Genomic DNA, 20,309 nt, shown 5'->3' with positions numbered 1-20,309 from the left:
CTTTTCTTGAAACCATCGGCTGATCTTGCTATTGAAAGTAGTTAGATTACTTATGATATTGTGTGACCAACGAAATGTTGGGGGAAAAGGGATTGAAGACAACTGTAGACAGCAGAGATAGTGTAATAAGAGAGTGGAATAGGGCAGAGGGCTAGACATGGGGTAAAAAAACATATATATGAAAGTAGAAATGGAATATTATGGATGATAACATGCATTATTAAGCCACTATATAGTATATTCTAGATGGGAAACCACATTTAGAATGTTGTGATGATGCTCAGGGAATGAATGTAAATTAATAAAAAAAAAAAATTTTCAGAATAAAATGGGGGAGGCATAGAAAGCACCAATAGATACCAGAAACAGTGTGGGAGGAGGGTGGGAGATGGCAGAGGGTGAGATAGGGAATCAAGAATGGGGAAAAAGGCAAATTATACAGAAAACAAGAAATGGAAAATGATTTGTTGACAATAACACATATGTTGATGTGCTTGATTGAGCCAATATACAGTGTATTCTCAATGGAAAAATCTCATTTTGTATGCTATAATGATGTACAGTGAATGAATGTAAATAAAAAAAAAAATGTAAAAAAATGTAAAAAAAAAAAAAGTTTATGTAAAATGCACATTATGAAAAAACTATGCTGTATCACAAAAATTTTGCACCAAAAAAATTCATACTTTAATTCCATTTTCCACCAACTTTTAAAAGTTTCCTCTTGAACTATTCCAAGATAAAAGGAAATTTGATGATGCGAAACAGAGATACAGCAATGGCAAGTTAAAGGAGTTTGAGAAGGGACCAGTAGGTTGCATGGAGGTTAAGATGCTAGATCCCACATGGTCAACTCTGCCATTCGAGGCTCACACCCACTGGCTTGAAAATCATGCATGTTCCATGTGTGTATATGCCCAAAGCCGTAAGAGGGGAATGGAGGAGAAAGGATTTTGGCATCCCTGAAGGGGGTTGATTTCTCACTTTCCCTCTCTATCTCTCTCTCTCTCTGGCAAGAACACGCGGCCTACAGCAAAAGCAATTTACAAAGAAAAAAGAGCTTGAGAAGTCAAGAACAGAGCACAAGTGGAGAGATTGGCCTTTGATAGAAGCAAAGAATATACAGAAGTAGATAAGGGCGTTCTCATGTCAAAATGTGCAAAATGTGTTTTTTGGTTTGAGGGAGTTGGAGGGATATAGAGGTTTCAATTGAGAACAAAATGAATAAAATAAATTGGCTATTTCAAAGAGTAGAAAAGGCAAATATGTAAAACTAATATATTAGGATTTCCAGGAAGTCTTAAGTTTGAAACTTAAGGACATGAATATAAAATGAGACCAGATAAAAAATAGATTAATTTACTATTGATACTATAACAAATTTATCTTAGAGTTCTGTAACTCAAAGTGGGTCTCTAAAGTGAGTTTCACTTGGCTAAAGTCACAATTATCAACAGAGCTGCCTTCCATTCTGGAGAATCTGGGAAAGAATCTATTTCTTTGCCTTTTGGAGCATGTCTTGGTGTTGTCTACATTTCCTGGTTCATGGGCTCCTTCCTCTACCTTCAAATCCAGCAATGATGAGACTCCATCTCATGTCTGATCTTTCTATCTTCTTCCATTGTTGCATTTCTCTCTAACTGCACCTCAGAGAGATTCTCCACTTTTAAGGACTCACAGAATTAGATTGGGACCACTTGGACAATCTAAGGTAATCTTTCCATCTCAAGGTTTATAACCTTGATCACATCTTCCAAATCCCTCATTCCATGTAAAGTTACATATCCACAGGTTTCTGGGGTTAAGGTATAGGTATCTTCGGCAGACCATTTTTCTGAGTAGCCTAGCATGACTGTATAGTTTACTTCAGTAATGTCCAGCTGCTTATATACAGACCTGAAACAGGCAGAAAGTGGGATATGAACAGGGTCTGGGTTTTGCAAACAAGTATAGCAGAGAGAAAGAGATACAGGAGTCAAAGAGGTATACCAATAAGTGACTAAGATAATAATTAAAAAGATTTTAGAGGTGGTTGATTCAGTTTTAGGTAATGACAGTTCAGGGATAAGGCCCAGAGAATGGGATCAGGGTAAAAAGAAAGATCATTAGAAATAAGAAGATACAGGAACTGAAGAAGCAGAGTACTGTATGATTTATTCATGGGAATGTCGACGTCACCAAGAATTATCAACTTTACGGAGGGAGAGGAAGAGGATCAAGTACTGCAAGTCTTTGCTGAATGATTAAAAAATAGCTGTTTTAGAGGACAACAAGGAGGGGTAGCAAGTGATAGATTTGGATGGCATGAGGTACAATGGACCTGAGGTGTTTAAAGAGAAAGGCAAGGAAAATGAAAAGAAGGAAGAAACCTAGCCCACCTCTACTGAGAATCAGTTCCATAAACAGAAAAAGAGTTCCTACCTTAACTAAGGGCATAGGTACAAAATAAGTCTGCCACCTAAAACCTAGCATTTAGTGTAGTCAAGAACCCGTATTAGAAATACAGCAAAATCGGTCTTCAGCCTCAATATTCAGGCAAATTATATTTGGCTTGGGTTTTAGCCCTAGCCTTCACCAGGCCAAGTGGCCAATGGTGTATTTCAATACTATATTTAGCTTCCTAGAATCTTTGTATGGTCATTAACAAAGAGCATGTGAAGTTACCATCATACCTAATCAGCCAACAATATCAGAAATAACAACAAAACACACCATTTGGATTTATCATCAATAGCTGACTATTCATTTGCAAAATAGGTAAGCATTTTTTCATGTTGAAACCTGGAGTAAAAATCTTTTGTGCTTTGGGACCAGCAGTTAGCGCAATGGGTATGTCTCTGGACTCCCATGTAGTCGACCGTGGTTCACGTCCCAGACCCGGTGACTTAAAACTCATGCTGGGCGCATGTATGTGCATGCCCAAGATCCCGAGAGGAGCATGGAGGAGAAAGAATTCCAGCATGGCTATCCCCCCTGGGGAGTGAATTCTCGCTTTCTGTCTCTCTGTCTCTCTCTGTCTTTCTGGTGAGTGCACACGCCCTATAACAAAAACCTCTCCAAATAAAAAAAAAAGAAACAGTTATTAGATATGCGCAAATGGTAACATAAGCAAAGAAATGGATTGGCAATAGAAATATTAAGAGAGAATCTTAGCCAGGTAACTGTAGAATGAGTACAATAGAAATGAGAGAATCTTAGCCAGGTAACTGTAGAATGAGTATTACACACTTTTGAGTCAACAAATAAGAAAATAAATTATATTATGTAATTATAATAATTATATAATTAGAATAAGAAATGTTTATTATGTTTATTATAATTGTAATCTTTATAAAATTATTTGATTTACAGTTGTTTAATTCCATTTCTTCCAAAGAAAATTATAATTTGTATATCATGCATATTGTATAAGAAAAATTCAAAGCAGAGTGTCAATTTTGACACCTCAAAATTTTATGAAGGAAAAAAATAAAAATCACATGCAAAAACCTCCATGATATATCGTCTTTGATCCATACAGAATAAAGAATATAGAGTATACAGGACAAGCAGTTGTCATAATTGCTATGTCATTGCACTCCCATGTAGTCAGCCATGGTTTGAGTCCTGGACCCGGTGGCTTAGACTCACGCCAGGTGCGTGTGCGTGCGTGCCCAAGATCCCTAGAGGAGAATAGAGGAGAAGGGATTCTGGTGTGGCCATCCACCCTGGGGGGTGATTTCTCACTTTCTATGTCTCTGTCTCTGTCTTTCTGTCAAGCACACGCGCCCTATAGCGAAAACCTCTCCAAAAAAAAAAAAAGAGAGAGAGAGAGTATGAATAAAGAAAGGAGTATTAGAGACCCAGTTACAGTCATGTGTGCTGCTATTAAGATTCTATGCTCTGCTGGCTGGGACCACATGAGAATCCCAAGTTTGATTACCAGTCCAACCTAAAATCCAGGCACAGTGGCATACACCTGTAATCCCAGTGACTTGGGGGAAATGAGGCAAGAGGATTGTGAGCTCAAGGCTGTGCTGGGCAACATAAAATCTTGTCTATAAAAGAAAAAAAGAAAGCATTTGAGAAAAATTAATGACCTTATAACCATCTTACTCTTCCACACACCTCAGTTTAAAATGATAATCTATTTAGGATCACCAACACATAGTAAAATAACCCTAGGAATACTCTAGCATCAGATAGAACTAAATAATTATTGGGGGCAGCAGGTGGAACAGTGGTTAAGGCACTGGACTCTCACATAGCCAATCGGACCTAGCGGCTTGAAACTCATGCCGGGCACATGTGCATGTATAACCAAAATCCTGAGAGGAGAATGGAAAAAAAAAAAAAAAAAGGAATTACGGAGTGACCATCCCCCATGGGGGATGATTTCTCACTTTCTGTCTCTCTCTCTCTGTGTCTCTTCAGTGAGCACATGTGCCCTGTAGCAAAAATCTGTCCAAAAATACTCAAAATATAGAACTAAAGAATTATTCTTCCCAGACTATAATGTCAAGCATTTTACTAGGACGTGTATAAAACAAAAATTATAAGACCTAATCTGTAGTGAGAAATTTTATATTTATCCTTGCATATCACAAGTTTATTCTATTGCAATGATATTTGTTTTATGTTAAACTTTATATTGATTTTTATTGTTTTTTAAATCAGGATATAATTCTCATACTATAATATTCGCCTTTTTAAAGTGTAAAAATAAGTAGTTTACAGTATATTCATAAAGTTGTGCAACTATCACTACCACCTAATTCTGGAACACTTTCATCATCCTTAAAAGAAATCACATTCCTAATAACATTCAGTTTGTATTTTCTCCAACCCCTAGTCCCTGACAACCACTAACCTGCTTTCTGTCTCTATAGAACTGCCAATTTTCAACATTTTGTATCAATTAAATCATACAGCTTATGTCCTTTTGTGCCTAGTTTCTTCCACTTACCGTATTTACAAGGCTCACATATGTTACAGCATTTATCAGAACTTCATTCCTTTTTATTACTGAATTGCATAGATGTACCATGTGTTATTCATTTATCACTTGACATACATTCGGGTTATTTCTGCTTGGGGACCACTATGAATAATGCTGTTATGCATATTTGATTATAAATTTTTCATTTCTCTTGGATATATACCTAGGAATAGAGTTGATGAGTCATATATTCTTTGTTTAGCCTTTTGAGAAACTGCCAAACAGTTTTCTGAAGCAGCTGCACAATTTCACAATTCCTCAATGAATACATGAGGCTCCAATTTCCATTTCTGATATTGCCCCTTTGATATGGGTAGCTGCTGAGACTAAACAGGGTTTCATCATCCCTCCTGGAATACTTGGACTACCAAGCATCCTTTTCTTGGGCCAGACCCAATAGGTTCAGTGTCCATGAGTCCTAGTCTTACTTCCAGATCTTAGGTTACTACTGTCTTCCCCTGACAACCTTCTACTGAGCATACCACCGTATGCTTCATGTACAAATCCACATAAGTATGGCATATTTTGGATGGCTTCATTATTCAGGTTATAATGACCTACAATTACTTGATTCAAATTTATCAGTAGCGTTATTTATTCTTGAGTAGCTCTTCAAAATTCATAAGACACATTATTTCATTTTTTATGATATGACAATAAGATAAATACCATTATTCCTATTCTAGAGATAAGGAAACTGAATTTCAGAGAAGTAAAAGGAGTTTCCCACTATCACAGAAGGCCAGCTAGTAGTAAAAAGGCATATCCCAAACTTTGACTCCTTTGAAAGCAATTTTCAATCCACTGATTACCTAATACTGGCTCTTTACCATTAAATAATTTTCACAAATTATTATGAGGACATTTTTTCAAAATAATTTTGGAACCTTTAAAGTTCTCCAAAGTCTTTTTTTAAATTGTTTTAGCTTGTCTGTGATGAAGCATTGTTTGACTTTCCTACCTATTATCAAATTCATTTAATTAACTATTCTGAACAAATCAGCTTAGACTCTATATAGCAGTAGATAATGAGGCAAAAATCTAAAATGTGGTTAATGTTTATAATGTTTAATTAATAGTCACTATAGATTCTCCCATAATACTTCAGTTCTTAATACTTTTGTTCAACATTTTCAACACATATTTTTTACCCCATTTGGTTTGAATCCAGATTCATTAGTTTAATATTCAAATTTTCATAAAGTACTTTAGTCTCCACTCTACTCTTCTATGAAAACTTATTCTCCCATGTGAAATTTACCCCCAAATCAAACAAGTCTCATTAATGTCCTCTTCATACATCATGCTACCTACTACCGCAAGAGTTTTGCTCATGTTATTCTGTCTGCTGGAAATATCCTTTGCCCCAGCAATAGAATCTCTAGATCTTCTTAAGATCAAACTCAAAACCCACATAGTCTATAAATCTCCCTCCCACCCCACAACTGTAGTGCTCAGTGGTCTCTCTTTTCTCTGGATTCCAATTGCATCATAATAGGAAATAGAACATCAGTGGGGTTGCAATCCATGGATTAGAAAATAATGTATTTCTCAGCAAACCAAGTTTCAGTACTTGCAGAGCTTCTACTATATATATATATATATATACACACACACATATATACATATATAGTATAGATACTGTGTATATATATATATGTATATGTGTGTATGTATTTGCATGTGTGTGTGTGTGCATATATATATATACATATATATATATATATTTATATCCTCACATTTACATTTAGTCACTATATATCTTTAAAATGTACATCATTTTTCCCAACCTGAATGCAGTGCATATTATCAAGTCAAAGACATTACCATATACATTATCATCAACAGATAACTTTTCACTTTGCATCTATTAAATCTTTTATTTGTCTTTTTCCATGATCCCCTCCCTCTTATCCTCTAGTACCCACTCATTATTACCACCCTCTCCTATGGTCTCTAGTATCTACAGTTACTCTCCCTGCTATTATACCTTCCAATCTTTTAGTTTCTGCTATAAAGTGCAGACATTCAGTATATATTAAGTAAGGACATACAATACCTGTCTGTCATAGTCTAGCTTGCTTCACATAGCATTACATCTTCCATATTTGTTCACTTTGTATCAAACGTCAGAGTCTTTTTGTTTTTTTATGGCTGAGTAGTATTCCATAAAGTACTTGTGTCACATTTTTTCAACCCACTCATCTGTTCTTGAATGTTTAGATTAATTCTATGTCCTAGCTATTGTGAATAATGCTGTAATAAACATGGATGTGAATGTGTTTTTCTGACTGAGTATATTCTTATCCTTTGGGTAGATACCCAAGTGTGGAATTACTGGATCACATGGTAGTTCTATTTGGAGGTTTCTAAGGAACCTCCATATTATTCTCCACAATGATTATATTAATTTACATTCCGACCAACAGTGTAAAAGGGTTCCCTTTTCACTGTAGCCTTGCTGGCACTTATCATCCTTTATTTTTAAATCTTAGCCATTTTGACTAGGGTTAAGTGGTCTCTCATTGTGGTTTTGATTTCCATTTACCTATAATAGGAGATATTGAGCATTTTTTTCATATGCTTCGTGGCCATTCATATGTCTTTCTTGGAGAGTTGTCTGTTCAATCTTTGTATTGGCCTGATGATTTTTGTGGGTAAGCTGCTTGAGTGTCTATATATTCTAGTTATCAGTCCTTTATCTGAGGCATGGTTTACAGACATATTCTCCCACTCCGAGGGTTGTCTCCTCCCTCTAATTATTACTTCTTTTGCTGTGCAGAAGCTTTATAGCCTGATGTAGTCTCACTTGTCTATTTTTGACATCATCGCCTATGCTTTGGGGTTCCTATTTAAGAAATCTTTGCCTACTCCCATGTCTCCAAAAGCCTCCCAGTGTTTCCCATCAGAAGTTTTATGGTTGAGGTTTAATGTTTAGATCTCTGATCTACTTTGAGTTGATTTTTGCTAATAGTGACAGATAGGGGTCCAGTTTCATTTTTCTGAAAGTGTATATCCAGTTTTTCCAACAACACTCACTAAAAGGATTTTCTTTTCCCCACTGGGTTGTCTTGTGCCCTTTGTCAAAAACCAGTTGGTTAGGGACCAGCAGTTAGCGTAATGGCTATGTCACTGGACTCCCATGTAGTCGACCACGGTTTGCACCCGGACTCGGTGGCTTAAACTCACGCCGGGTGCATGTGTGTGTGCCCAAGATCCCGAGAGGAGAATGGAGGAGAAGGGATTGCGGCGTGGTCATCCCCCTAGGGGGTGATTTCTCGCTTTCTGTCTCTCTGTCTCTCTCTGTCTGTCCGGTGAGCGCACACGCCCCATAGCAAAAACCTCTTCAAAAATAAATAAATAAATAAATAAACAGTTGGCTATATGTTTTTGGGTTTATTTCCATGTTCTCAATTCTATTCCATTGGCCTACCTGCCTGTTTTCTTGCCAATATCATGCTCTTTTGATTATCATAGCATTGTAATATATTTTGAAGTTAGGAAGGGAGATGCTTCCTACTTTATTCTTTTTACACAGTATTGTATATTACTTTTGTATCCTGTCACTTTACTGTATTCATTTATCACTTCCAGGAGTTTTATTTGTGGATTATTTGAGGTTTTCTATGTATATAACATGTCATCTGCAAATAGAGGTAATTTTACTTCTTTGTTTCTTTTTGAATGCTTTTGTTTGACTCTCTTGTCTGAGAGGCTAGGACTTCCAGTATTTTGTAGAAAAGGAATGGAGAAAAATGGGCAGCCTTGTCTTGTTCCAGTTTTTAGTAGAAAAGCTTTCAGCTCTTTCCCAGTCAATATGATGTTAGCTAGGGACCAGCAATTAGTGTAATGGCTATGTTGCTGGGCTCTCACGTAGTAGACCGCAGTTCAAGTCCCGGACCCAGTGGCTTAAACTCGTGTTGGGCACGTGTGCGTGCGTGCCCAAGATCCCGAGAGGAGAATGGAGGAGAAGGAATTGCGGTGTGGCCATCCCCCTGGGGGGTGATTTTTCGCTTTCTATCTCTCTGTCTCTCTCTGTCTGTCTGGCGAGCACATGCGCCTTACAGCAATGGTTTTTATCTTTCCTTCTGTTAATATGACATATTACACTTGTTTTGTGTATATCGAACCACCCTTGTGTCCCTGGAATAAAGCCTATCTGGTCATGGTGTTTAATCTTCTTAATTTGTTGTTAGATATGATTTGCTGGGATAGTGTTGAGAATTCTACATCTGTATTCATCAGGGATATTGGCCTGTAGTCTTCTTTTTATGTTATGTTCTTGTCTGTTTGGGGATCAGGATGATGGAGTTTTCATAGAATAAATTTGGGAGGGTTCCTTCCTTTCAGATTATTAGAAACAGTTTGAGGAAAATTGGGGTTAGTTCTTCCTTAAAAGTTTTGTAGAATTGAGAAGTGAAGCCATCAGGACCTGGGCTCTTCTTGTTGAGAGACTATTATAGAATCAATCTGGTTGATTGTTGTCAGTATATTCAGGCTATTTCTTCCTGGTTCAATATTTATAAGTTATATGTGTCCATCTCATTCAGGTTTTCTTGTATTGTTGGCTTCGTTTGATTTCAGTCTTAATTTCTCGAGTAGTTGTGAAGTCATTCAGGAGTAGGTTGTTTAGTTTCCATGTGTTGTTGAGAGACTATTATAGAATCAATCTGGTTGATTGTTGTCAGTATATTCAGGCTATTTCTTCCTGGTTCAATATTTATAAGTTATATGTGTCCATCTCATTCAGGTTTTCTTGTATTGTTGGCTTCGTTTGATTTCAGTCTTAATTTCTCGAGTAGTTGTGAAGTCATTCAGGAGTAGGTTGTTTAGTTTCCATGTGTTTGTGTATTTTTTAGAGTTCTTTCTATAGTTAATTGCAACTTTGATTTCACCGTGGTCAGAAAGTTGCTGGATATAGTTTCTATACATTTGAATTTTCAAAGGCTTGTTTTGTGCCCTATGTAGTTGATCTTTGAAAACATTCCCTGTGAGGGAAATGTATATTTTGTGATTTGGGGTGAAATGTTCTACAAATGTCTGCAAGTCCATTTGATTTATGATATCATTTATGATATCATTTATATATTGTATCTCCCTGTTTATTTTTTTGTCTAGATGGTATGTCCAGAGGAGACAGTGGAGGGTTGAGATCCCCAGTGATTATTGTGTTGCAGTCTCTCTCTCTCTCTCTCCCTTTAGATCTAAAAGTCTCTTTCACATATTTGAGTGCTCCAGTGTTGGGTGCATAGATATTTATAAATGCTATATCTTCTTGGTGAACTAGCCCTTTTAGTACTATATAGTGTCTTCTTTGTCTCTCACTTTGGTATTGAAATACTATTTTGTCTTATACCAATATTGCTTCTCCAACCTTTTTTTGGTTTCCATTTTCATGGAATATCTTTTCCCAGCCCTTCGCTTTTAGCCTATGTATGTCTTTATCAATGATGTTTCTGATAAGCAGCATATACAGGGCTCTTGTTTTTTTCTTTTTCTTTTTCTTTTTCTTTTTATCCATTCAGCCAATTTGTGCCTTTTAACTGGGGAACGTAATCCATGAACATTCAATGTTATTATCAATATTTACAGACGTATTGGTGCCATTCTGTTAGCCATTTCCTTGATTTTTGTTGTTGTTCTCTTATTTCTGTTTGTTTCTCTTCAGTTTTCCTGATGTAGCACTCTTTTCAGTACTGCTTGAAGAACTAGTCTAGTGCTAGTGAATCGTTTCAGTTTTTGTTTATCTGAGAATTATTTTATTTGTTCTTCCTGTTTGAAGGATAATCTTGCTGGGTATAGTAGTCTTGTTGAAATTGTTTTTATTTTAGCATTTTGAATATGTCTTTCCATTCTTTCCTCACTTGCATTGTTCAGTTGAGAGGTCTGATATTAGCCTAATAGAATAACCTTTGTAAGTAACTTGATGTTTCTTGCCATTTTTAGAATACTGTTTTTGTCTTTGATTTTTATCAATGTGGCTATAATATGCTGGGAGTGAATCTTTTTATTTTGATTATTTTTGTAGCTCTTTTTATTTCTTGAGTCTGAATTTCTCCATGTTTCTCTAGATTTGGAAAGTTTTCAGATAGTATTTCATGGAAGAATTTTTCCATCCCTTTTACAGCTTCTTCATCTTCCGGAAATATCCATTACATGAATATTTGGGCATTTCATGCTATCAAGAGTTTTCCAAATGTTATCTTCCTTTTTTGGGGGATAGTTTTTCATTTATTTTGATGGTTTGGTATATGTTGGAGTCTGTTTTCAAGGTCAGAAATTCTTTCTTCTGCATGGTTCATTCAGGTGTTAAGTTTTTTAAGAAAGATGTTAATTTAATGTATTGTATTCTTCATTTCCAGAAGTTCTGTTTGATTCTTGTTTAGAGTGTCTATCTCTATGGAATTACTCTTTGTGTCCTGGAATGATTTTCTTATTTCCTGGAATTATCTGTTTTCTCTTGCATCTCATCGAGTTTTGTTAAAATGAACGGTTGGAATTCTTTTTCTGACATTTCTGTGAATTCGTTTGTGAGGGGTTATTGTGCTCCCTAGTAGTGGAATTACTTCCTTGTTTTCTAATGTTTCTTCTGTCTATTCACTGGTTTTTGATCATCTGATGTAGTATTCACTTATTTACAGATTAGATTCTGTAGTATCAGAAGAGGGGATACCACATTTAAATCCCTGGTTTGTTCCTGTTAGAGGACAGTGTCTTCCAGATCAGAGCAGATAAAGTAGCTTCAGATGGTTGATTCTTCTACCAGTCTTTCACTGCCTGATGAGCTTGGGATGAATTAAGGAGATATAACTTACTGAAGAGCCTCACATCATGCTCTATGCTGTGCGCAGCCCACAGGCCACCAGACTGCAAGTCAAACCTGGGTTGCTGGGCTACACTTACCCTTCTACTATTCTTGATAACTTTAATTAAATCATTAAGACAATTTATTTGATGATAAAATTGAGAGTAATATAATCATTTACAGTGAAAAATCTATTTGAAACACAACTAACCAAAACCTCAATTAAGTAGAATTATTTCTGCATACAACTCTTAAGAAAATAAGACAAAACAAAAAATAATAAGTAAATAAATAACCTAATTTACTTTCTAATCACTTTCAAGAGGATGCCTTGGTCTTGGTAAGCACTCAGCCTCTTGCACAACATCTGTACCAACCATTCTTAGAACGTGAGTACTGATTCTTTAGAAAATGAGACTATGAATTTGCAGAAGTAAAGATGTTTAGTAGATTCTACTCACTAAGGAAAGAAAGTGTACAGAAACTAAAACACTTTCAAGAGCATGAGGGAAAAAAATGGGATTTCAGCCCATGAGTAGTAGAGTGGTTAGGGCAGCTGAATCCCACATGGCCAACTGCATGGTTTGAATCCTGAACCTGGAGGCTTGCAAACCACACCAGGCATGTGTGCATGTGTGCCCAAAGTTCTGAGAGGAGAATAGAGGAAAAGAAGGGTTTGTGGCATGGCCATCTACCACAAGAAGGTGCTTTCTTACTCTCTCTCTCTCCCTTTCTGCTCCTGTCTCCATCAAGCACACTTGCCATATAGCAAATAATAAAAAATAAAATAAAATAAAAATAGAATGTCAATTATCCAAAGCAATTAAGACAATTTAAAGAAAAGATAAGCTCCTCAAGACAGAAACCAAGTCAATCATTTTTGTCTACCCTGACATACAGTGGAGTTTCAGTAAGAAACCCCCTACCCAGAGCTTATCAATAATTGCATTTGAATATTTTATTTAAAATCTTCTCAAAAGCTGAGTCTTTAATTCAATAGTTTTGCTTACATTTATCTCGACATTTTTTCTTTTGATAACTTCTTCCTCTCTAATATCCTTTCTTTCTCATTGGCAGCCTTTTGTTTTCTTTTCCAGAGGCCTATTGAGCATGGCACATTTTCAGTAATGTTCCATTTTTCTTGTTTTTAAATCAATCATATGTGCCCCCATTAAGAGTGAAGCTCTGATGATTTTGGCCTGCCCCTTTAACAGAAGGGTTCTGTTATAAAGAAAATAAGAACCTCACTTATAAATCTAGGGTTCACCTAAAAACAGAGATCTTTTATGTTGATATTTATTAGATGTAATATTTTAAAATGGAATATGTGTGCACCCTCTCCAAAATTTTACCAGGCAAAAGCCCCAGTTTGGAATGCCTTTACATTAATCAGCTTTCCCGGCAGCATAATGATGCTGGAAATTAGGAAAGCAATGGAGGATTCTTAGTCGGATTTAATAGGCTCGGGCACTTTGCTAACACACTGCAGTGGATCAATTGAAGTTAATAAATATACAAGATTAAACCCCAAGCAACTACAGTACATCAAACCAATGCAAAAAGCTCTGGCTCAGTAAGGAGAAAAACAAACATGAATTCTGGAGGCAAGACTTTGCTATCCAGTGCTTAACTCACTACATTACATATAAACATAATGGACTAATATAATATGAAATCCAGCATATTAAATTCTGAAAGTGAGATATAAACTTCACTTACTGTCTCTGTGGGATACTTAACCTGGGACCTAAAGGAATAGCTGTGAATTTTCTTAACATTTCTATTTATTTCGAGATAGTTGATTTGTCTTCTACTGCTTGCCCAGATTTACATTTCCACCCACCAGGGACTCGACCTTTTATGATCATTGACCATTCTAAGAAAAATAAGTATCTAAAGAGGCCACAGAAGCAAATAAATGGGGCTTCACATTTATTCACTGCCTGAATCACTTCAAGGGAGTATGGCTAAGCCTGGAATAGCTGCTTAATAAATAATTGTTAACATGTTGAAAGAGGGTCCTTTAAGTTCTTTGGGGACCTACCTAAGAAAGACAAAGGAATATACTAGAAAGAAGTAAACAATGGCAAGGCATATGCATGCTAATTCATACATTAAGTGATAGTGATGTACCTTTCTGGTAGGATAATATTTTTTAAATATCAACAATTTCTTCCTTAGGGTTCTTTTTTCTCCTTGCTCTTCTCTTCATTGAACAGCCAAATAGTTCTTTGCTCATTTGCTTTGGCAGACAGCAGAAACTGCATGAAGCAGTGAGGAGCAAAAGGCTTCTCATCTTGGCATTTGGGTCTCAAAAGTCTACCAAAGGACTCACAACATAGATAAATAATATGTCTAAGAAAGAAAAGATTATCCCCCAACCATCTCCTACAACAACAACAACAAAAGATTTCCTAGGATGAGAGAACTAAGGAAAGTTGGAGAGGAAGCAATGAAAATGTAAATAATGTAAATATCAAATAATTCCAGAGAGGAGGCCAGCAATAAAAGTCAGGACATTCCAGTGAGTACATGTGCCCTGTAGCAATATTTTTTTTTAAAAATGATAAATAAAATTAAATAGATATTTCTTTTTTATTTTAAATTCATTTATTTTACATTCACTGTACATCATCGCAGCATAAAAAAATGCAATTTCACATCCAGAATACACTGTATATTGACTTAATCAAGGATATTACCATACATATTATCAACAAATAATTTTCCATTTCTTGTTTCTTACATATTTTTGGCTTTATTTTTTCTTTTCCCCTTGATTCCCTACTTTTCACAATCTGCCATTTCCCATCCTTCTCCTATGGTATCTACAGTTGCTTCCCAATCATTCTTTTTAAAAAGTTAGTGGAAAATGAAATTAAAGAAGTTTATTTTGACACCAAAAAAAATGAAACTCAGCCATAGCTATTGCATAACAAGCATTTTGCATGAACTTTTTGAAGATTCCTTCATACATAAACAAGAGTATGCCTGTATTCTAATAAAATTTGATTTACAAAAACAAGCTACAGTTTGGATGTGGCTACCAGTCCACTTTGCTGACCCCTAATCTCAAGCTAGGCCTGAATACCTGTAATATATTTAAAGTTCTACAAATGATTGAAATGTACAGCAAGAACTATTATAAAAACATTGAATTATGGGACCAGCAGGTGGCATGGAAGTTAAGATGCTGGATTCTACATGGTCAACTCTGTGGTTAGAGTGCTGGACCTGATAACTTGAAAATCACACCAGGTGCTTGTATATGCATGCCCCAAATACTGAGAGAAGAGAGGAAAAGGGATTGTGGCATGGCCATCATCCTAGGGGATGATTTCTCACTTTGTTCTCTCTCTCTTTCTTTCTGTCTTTCTCTCTCTTTTTGGTAAGCACATGTGCCCTATAATAAGAAAATGAAAAAGAAAAACACTGAAACTGAATTAGAATACCACTTTTCAGTAAGCTTTGTTGTTAATAAAAATGCATTATCTATGAGGGGATAGCACACAGTTTAATTCTTTATCAACCCTTACCAAAGTTCTAATTTTTTAAAAAATCAATGAACTGGGGCAAAACACACATGGGACTTTTTCATGAATAACTATGCAAAAGTTATGCAACATTTTCAAATTAAATATTAGCATATAGAATCCTATAACACATTAAAAATTAACCATCACAACTAAGTGTAGCTACTTACAGGACAAGGATATCTCATAATCTTGTCTTGATAACTTAATTATTAATGGGATACTTGATGATATATGTTTGACTATACATGGAACATCTCTGGAAGAAAATGCAATAAACAAGTGGTTCCCTCTAGAGAGAGAAAATGATAAATAGGGTTGAAAGGTAGACTTGCTGCATATTCTTTGAAGCTTTTCAGTTTTATATAATGTACAAATACTATATATGCAGAGTAATTATTGTAATTTTAATTATATTGCATGAATTGATTCATTCAGCAAAACTTTATTGACCTCTAACATGGGGGCACAACAACGAACAGGATATCTGGCAGAGAAAATCATTATTAAGCAAACAATTCAGAAAATGTAGCCTGAGTGTCAGGTTCCACCACGAGAAATTCTGTTTCAATTGGCCTGGGAGAGGAAAGAGAGGAAGATAACCAGTTTTTGTTGTTGTTGTTGGTTTTTTTTTTTTTTTTTTGAGAGAGAAGTTTTTGCTATAGGACATGTGCGCTCACCAGAGAAACAGAAAGTGAGAAATCATCTTCCAGGGGGGATGGCGATACCCCATCTCTTCTCCACTCTCCTCTTGGGATTTTGGGCACACACACACATGAGCTTTGCATGAGTTTTTAAGCCACTGGGTACAGGACTCAAACCATGGTTGACTTCATGGGAGTTCAGTATTTTTTTAAGCATCTAATATGAGTCTAATAACTACCCACATTTGAGAACTACTTAATTTAAATAAGTATGGCTTGCTGGAGGAAAAGCCTAGAGAGAGTCTTAATTGTATCAGAGGCTTACACGCCAGAGGATGTAACAGGTACTGGTGTGTTTTGCAACAGTGAGAGCGGGTGGTCTAGGAGGGAGTACATGTGACATACCTAGAAATTCTTTTAGGTTACCCAGGCAATCAAAAGAGAAATCTTACTGACACTAAGATGAACAAACAAGTTATTAAAGAAAAGACAATTATATTACCATTAAATTTCTCTTTCTCAATACTGAAAATTGGAGTACATTGGAACAATATGCACATGCTTTAAGGGAAAAAAAAGAGTTTAAACATTTACTCATATTTGAGAATAAGAGAAAAAAAGATTTATGGACACAAGAAGATTCAGTAAGTTTACCATTCAGTTATACTTTATAAATAAATTACTCAAAGACTTTTCCAAATGAAAATCATGGCATATCAAAGAACTAAGAGAAGATAAAATATACACAAGAGTGTACTTACAAAATTCATACTTAATATCTAAATGAACAAAGATGTGAAAATAAATATAATTGCTAAGAAAGCATATAATTTATAGCTTTAAGCTATATCTTGAAAAGCAAAATATAAATGTGTGCTGTAATAAAACATTATTTTAACAAAATCACGGATTTGGTGGGAAAAAAATAGAAAATGAGGTGTTAATGTTTTATAACTCTTTCATTTTGGCAATAAATTAGTTAGAGCCAGTCAGGTGGTATGGTGTTTAAGATAACTGGATCCTACATAGCCAACAGCACAGTTCTGGCCCAGGTGCTTAAAAAACATGCCAGGTCCATGTGCATGCATGCCCAAAATCACAAGAGGAGAATGAAGAGAAAGGATTGTGGCATGATCATCCCTTCTAGGGGGTGCTCTCTCTCTCTTTCTCTCTCTCTCTCTCTCCCTCTCTCTCTCTCTGGGGAGCATACATAACCTATAGCAATTTTTTTTTTAAAAAAGAAAGAAATTAGTTAGAACATTGTAGTAAAACATTTTCAGTGTTGAAAGCATAACTTATTTGGGTATATTTATAGAAAAATATAGCTTTAAATTCTATCACAATGTAGAAATGTAGCACTTAAAAATAGAGAATATATGAATTAGCAGTTAACAAAAGAACATTTTTATCACTCTGAAAAATCTAGTAAATACAAAGGTAAATGAACAAATAATGGCAAGTTTATAATAACAAACAAAATTAGAAAAAAAGAAAAGTGTAAATAAATCAGCGCAAATGTGAATGAACTCCCTAAAAAAATTCCCAGCCTTAAGAAATAAATGTTAAAAATAAAGGAATAAACAAAAACAACACAAAACAAGCAAATATAAGCAAAATCAGAGCAAGAGTGGTGAAACTGGCATCAGGAAATAAAAATTAAAGTGAAAAGTATTAAATGACATAAAGAGAAATGTTTTGTAACTTATTTATGTATTGAGTACCTACTATGTGTCAGACTTTCTTTTATATACAAGGAAAAAACATGACCAACCAGAATAAAAGACCTGCTCTTGAGAATCTTATATTATTACAGACAGACACTGAATCAAATAAATAAACTAGAACATGAAAATTGCTATAGATGAGGTGGGGAGGCAGGAGAGAATAGTAGGGAATGCCTACAGGTGGGGTGAGAGAAAAGGATCAAAAAAAGTAACATTTGAGAGAAGACTTAAAACAGCCATAGTGGTTAAAAATGCTAAGAAGATATATTTGTCATAAGTCTTTATGTACCAAACAATATACCAGCAAATACTCCCAGAAATAGATCAAGTGATTAGACTACACATAGTGGAGAATATTTTTTTGAGAGCTTTTTGCTATAAGGCATGTGTGCTCACTGGATAGGCAAAGAAAGAGAACGAAAAAAGCAAGAAATCACTCCCAGGGACGGTGGCCATGTGGCAATTTCTTCTCCATTCTCTAGATTTGGGGCATGCACACACAGGCACCCAGTGTGAGTTTCAAGCCTCCAAGTCTGGGACTCGACTGCAGTCAGTATTGTGGGAGTCCAGCAATGTAACCATTACACTGTATGCTCATCCCACCCAGTGGAGAATATTACAAAATGTCTATAAGAATATGACAAACCAAATATGGAGAGTTTGAGTTATCTATCAAAAATTACTATTCTCTTCAAAAAAATAAAGAATATAGGTGTATCTTCAAAAATTTATGGAAAAATTTTATGAAAAAAACTTATCAAATTACAATTTTTTTGCACCAAATAAACTCGTACTTGAACCAGCTCTGTGGTGCAGTAATAATACACTATTCAAGAGTAGCTGGCTCCCATATGGTGATAGCAGTTCCAATCTCTGGATTGGTCAGCTTGAGACATGCTAGCACCATGTGTGTATTAGTGACCAAATCTCTCTCTCTCTCTTGCTCTCTCTTTCTCTCTCCAATACACACTCTATCATGAATAAAGAAAAAAAATAGGGCCAGTAGGTGGCATGGAGGTTAAGGTGCCAGATTCCACATGGCTGACTCTGCAGTTTGAGTCCCAGAGCCAACTCTACAGTTTGAGCCCCAGAGCCACTGGCTTGAAAAATCACACCAACCCATGCTCAATGTGATCTGATTTTTGTAGCTACAGATTAGTTTGTGTGCATACCCAAAATCCCAAGAGGAGACTGGAAGAGAAGGGATTGCTGCATGGCCATCCCCCCCAGGGCAGGGAAGGTAACTTCTCACTTTCTATCTCTTTCTCTCTCTGACTATCTCTGGTAAGTGCACGTGTCTTATAGTAAAAACAAGAAAAGAAAATTAAAAATAAAATAAACTCATACTTTAATTCCATTTTCCAATGAACTTTGCAAAGTATCCTCTTATACATTTCCCTCTAATGGCTATGGGACATCTACCAAAATTAATCATAGACATGCCACAAAAGAGCCTTAATAAATTCATAGAGTAATGGGGCTTTTCTTCGTTTGCTTATTTTTTTACAGTTTATTGACATGCAATAAATTGTACATGTTTAAAGTAAAAATTTCAATGACGTTTGACATATTTATACTCTCATAGAACCAACCATTCCACATAATGAATGCATTCACCATCCCATAAGGATTCATTGTTCTCTTTATAATTCATTCCTCCCTTCCTCCAACCCATACTCAGTGATCTGACTTTTGTTGCTACCGATTAGTTTGCATTTTCTACAATTTTATATAAACAGATTCACTCAGCATGTACTCATTAATTTTTGTCTTGCTTCTTTTACCTCAGCATAATTATTTTGAGATGTTTCTCATGCCATGTCATATAGCAGTACTTTGTTCCTTTTCATTGTTAAATAGTATTTCATTGTATAGTTGTGTCACAATTTACTTATCCACTTGATTGTTGATGAACATTGAGTTGTTTCCTACTTTTTACTATTGCATATAAAGCTTCCATAAACATTTATGTACAAATCTTTATATGGATTATGTTTTCATTTCTCTTGAGTAAATAAGTACTTAAGAATGGAATGTCTGGACCAAATGTAAGTATAACTTTATATGTTAAAGTATACACATACAGGGACCAGCAGTTAGTGTAATGGCTATGTCGCTGAACTCCCATATAGCCGACCACGGTTTGAGTCCTGAACCCAGTGGCTTATACTCACACTGGGCGCGTGTGCGTGCGTGCCCAAGATCCCAAGGGGAGAATAGAGGAGAAGGGGTTGCGGTGTGGCCATCCCCCTTGGGGAGTGATTTCTCACTTTCTATCTTTCTGTCTCTCTCTGTCTTTCTGGTGACAGCACATGCCCTATAGCAAAAAAAAAAATCCAAAAGTATATATATACACATATATTTTATATGTATATATTTATATTTTTAATTGATGAATAATAAGTATATGTTTTTTCTAGGATGCAATGTGATCCTTTCATATATGTATGCACTTTGTAATGATTTAAAAGCTAATTAACATACCACCATCTTGGGAACCAGCAGTTAGCATAATGGCTATGTCACTGGACTCCCACGTAGTCGACTGTGGTTCATGTCCTGGACCTGGTGGCTTAAAACTCACGCCGGGCACGTGTGCGTACGTGCCCAAGATCCAGAGAGGAG

Source organism: Tupaia chinensis, unplaced genomic scaffold (genome assembly GCF_000334495.1).
Source record: "Tupaia chinensis unplaced genomic scaffold, TupChi_1.0 Scaffold000135_1, whole genome shotgun sequence".
Taxonomy (NCBI): domain Eukaryota; kingdom Metazoa; phylum Chordata; class Mammalia; order Scandentia; family Tupaiidae; genus Tupaia; species Tupaia belangeri.
Note: the sequence above shows the minus strand (reverse complement) of the source record.